We start from the raw sequence: 4,141 nt of genomic DNA on the forward strand, positions 1-4,141 counted from the left end.
TCATCAGACCGAGCTCATCGATCAAATAAACTCATCAGACCAAGCTCATCGATCTAAGTAACATCATCAGACGAAGCACGTTGATCTAAATAAACTCATTACACCAAGCTCATCAATCTAAGTAAACTGATCAAACTGTGCTCATCGATCTGAGTAAACTGATCAGACTGAGCTCATCGATCTTAGTAAACTCATCAGAGAAAGGTATTCGATCAAAGTAAACTCATCAGACCAATCACATCGATCTAAATAAACTCATCAGACCAAGTTAATGGATCTAAATAAACTCATCATACCAANGTACTTTCCAACCCCCCTCCAAAAAAACCCGCGCCCGTGCACGAATGCACATCAAATGGGGCGCACGGGCAGGGGGTCCCCGCACAGCCCCCAGCCCGCCCACTGCTCCGCCCCTCTCGGAGCGGAAAGAGGAGGGGGCGCTGCGTCGGAGCTCCTCGGCCAATCGCGTCGCCGGCTGGGGGCGGCCGCAGCCCGGGGAAGGAATGACTCAGCTTCCTCCTGCGGCAGGGGACGGGGGAGGGAGGGCGGACACGTACCGCCCCCGAGCCGAGGAACCCGAGCTCCCCGGCGCTTGGAGTTTGGAGATGCCGTTCCCCATCCCCAATGTCTCCTTTGACCAAGGAACATCCCTTCCTCTCTGTGGCCCGGCATGTCCCCGGCTCTGGGTGCAGCTCCCCAGGTCATCCACGCCGTACCCCGGGGTCTGTGCAGGTCCAGGACACCCTAGCGGGCGCTCCCCACCCTGCGCAGCCCGCACCTCCGGGTCACCTTAGCAGAAAGTGCGCTTGCCCCTCCTGTCCGCGGGATTGCCCCTTTCACCCCTCTGCGGTGCCCTCTGGCTCGCGGTCCCTCCCGCCTGCCTGGTCTCAGCTCTTTTTTCTAGAAAAGTTGCACCAGTATTGAACTTCTGCACGTGGGAAGACTGCCGCACCGCGCTCAGGGGCGGAGAGCTTGGATGCCGCCGAGGGCCTCCTGCCACGGGGGGAGACAGTGCAAAACACAGATGCCCTGCACATATTGTCGATCAAACAATGCAATTACGACCACCACCAACTCTCAGAGCACAAACTGAAGGCGACGCTCTAGGAGGCCTGTCCACACTCGGACTTGGAGCGCGTCCTACCCCATCTCACCAGCGGGGACGCTGTTGGAGCGCGCAAAGTACTGGACCGAGGAGGGGACTTGGCCTCGATTGCAGCGGGGCCTCTTCCAGAAAAGCAGGGAGGCTGCGGTGCACCGCACAGAACTCTCTTCTCACACCTGCAGTGGTTCAGGGAAGAGGGGACCCAAAAAACTTTTCCAAGAGAGAGGATGTGGAGACGTGTAGTTAATTGTCTTTCTGTCCCCCCTTTAGTTGACATGCTGGAAGTCTTATCAGTCAGATAATAATAAAACAGATGCCCTGCACATATTGTCGATCAAACAATGCAATTACGACCACCACCAACTCTCAGAGAACAAACTGAAGGCGACCCTCTAGGAGGCCTGTCCACACACGGACTTGGAGCGCGTCCTACCCCATCTCACCAGCGGGGACGCTGTTGGAGCGCGCAAAGTACTGGACCGAGGAGGGGACTTGGCCTCGATTGCAGCGGGGCCTCTTCCAGAAAAGCAGGGAGGCTGCGGTGCACCGCACAGAACTCTCTTCTCACACCTGCAGTGGTTCAGGGAAGAGGGGACCCAAAAAACTTTTCCAAAAGAGAGGATGTGGAGACGTGTAGTTAATTGTCTTTCTGTCCCCCCTTTAGTTGACATGCTGGAAGTCTTATCAGTCAGATAATAATAAAAAAATATATATATATATATATAAATAAGGGCCACTTCCTTCCTTCTAAATTATGCCACTTTCTAGCCCAACTTGCTTAAACATTTGTCCCCAGAGCCCGCCAAGAATTTATAGAATTCTTGATCCGCATTCCTATTAATTCTTCTATTAATATCCAGATTAATAGAATTTATAGAATTCTTGATCCACATTCCTATTAATATCCAGATCCACATTCCTATTAATTCTTCTTACTTGTTCTTTATCGTCTTAGGGTGGGGTCCCGGGCCTCATGACTCTCCCTTGACTTGTCTTTAATGCTTTGTATTGTTTCCTTTATCTTATGCCCAGCCGAGAATGAGTCACTCACTCACTCATTCATTCATTCATTCATTCATTCTTACATGTACCAGGGATCTTATGCCCAGCCGAGAATGAGTCACTCACTCACTCATTCATTCATTCATTCATTCATTCATTCTTACATGTACCAGGGATTCCCTTTGCAAGCCATACCTTCAGGCCCCGTTTTAGAAGTTTAGTTCTTTCCTTTTCTGCCACTAACTTGGACATTCTGTCATTCTATCAATCTTTTCATTCCTTTCTGCCTTGAATTGGTTAATAGCAGCCTCATTTTTCTCGTGTCCCTACGAAAAGGTTATATAATGACATAGCAGAACTATATACTAAATGAGTGTCAGTGACAGTGCAGAATCTCAGTGCTTTGGAGACTTAATGAGACATGGCTTCAGCCTCTGGCGAGACCTGCCGATGAGATAATGTCTCTGGTGGAGTAGGTGAACTTGGGCTGTAACCCGTTAATGACCACACCTGCCTCAGCTCTCCTTGTGGACTCTCCCTGGCACAACTCTGAGGCACGCCAGTGTCTGCTTTCTCCTGCTGCATTTCTGAAAGATGTGCTCTTTTAGGACAGCACAGTCAAGTTGCAAACCTAATCCACCAGAAAATATACAGTTCAAGACAGACCAGGCACCTGTGTCATAGGCAGGCACATGAGTCATTTGCAAGTGCTACATGGTAATGACGAAGGCACTGAAGAAAGGACTGCTTGCTTCTAACATTCCTTCCATTAGCGTGAAATATGCCCCAAGACCCCACAATTTGGAGATCTGGTTCAATTTTCTCCATTTCTGAATAGGAATCTGAGACCCAAAGAAATTAAAGGGCTTGCCCAACTTTATTTTATTTGAGGCAGCCGTTCCATACAGAGATGTGAACCCTTGACCTCGGTGTTATCAGCACTGCACCCCAACCAAGTGAGCTAACCGACTAGCCTGTTGCCCAACTTTAGAACTCAAGTGCTGTGTCTTTGCTAACATGAATGCTTCCTTTTCCTATTATGGCCCGAGATGCTCCTTTATTATATATACACACATAACCCCTTTAAGAGGATTGATGTACTAATGCATTAATATCTCCATGTGAATCCTTTTAGTATTATAGATTAGTAAGTGAATCAACTGGAAATGCTTTGGAAGGACACTGTTGCATGGAGAAGTGGGTGGTGAAAAAATTGCTGCAGTGGATGCTCTTGTGATCCAGTTGGCACATGGGGACAGTCGAGGCCAGCAGGTAGGCTGAGAAGCAGGAGGGCAGCAGGATATGGGACAAAGTGTCCCACACAGTGTGCAGTCTGGCTGGAAGAGAGATACAGAACAGTCTCATTGCAGGTCTGTGCACACTGAGATGTATTGTTTATGATCCTTCAGCCACAGCATCTCCCTTCTTGTCACTGTGGAATTGGGGCGTGGGGAGTCATTATGCAGCAGGGAGCTCTGCACTCAAGAAAACACCCCTCACTCTCCATTTAAACTGTTCGAGTGCCTGACATTTTAATCCATGTAAAAGCTCTTTTCTAAACGAGCCAGCTGCAGGCAGTCACTTGTGTGCTGTGAAGAGGTGAGCTAAGCTAAGAGGCATTGCCAAAATAAATGCAGGGGCATCCAGGGCATTTGGAAAGTGGGACAGGGCAGGACAGCCGCAGTGTGCCCACGGGGGAAATGGCATTTTGGGTTCGAGAACAAAATTTTAATCCTGACCTTTTCCTCAGCAATTTGCTTAGTTCTCTGTGTGCTCTTATATTGTTTCAGTAAGTCGGGATTTTATAGGCTTAGCATTATTGCTTATCCATCAGCTCCATCAGCCACGCAGCTTTATGGAATCAAAAGGAGACTAGGAGAGGCATATACATAATTTAAGAAACATGGGTACCCGCACCACTGCTTAGTTTTTCTTTCTCTTGGTGGCTGGCAGGTCGGGGGATCTGAACCCTTGACCTTGGTGTTAAAACACTGCACTCTAACCAGCTGAGTCAACCTTTCTTTTAAAGTAATG

The sequence above is a fragment of the Galeopterus variegatus genome, unplaced genomic scaffold (genome assembly GCF_000696425.1).
Source record: "Galeopterus variegatus unplaced genomic scaffold, G_variegatus-3.0.2 Scaffold5421, whole genome shotgun sequence".
Classification (NCBI taxonomy): Eukaryota; Metazoa; Chordata; class Mammalia; order Dermoptera; family Cynocephalidae; genus Galeopterus; species Galeopterus variegatus.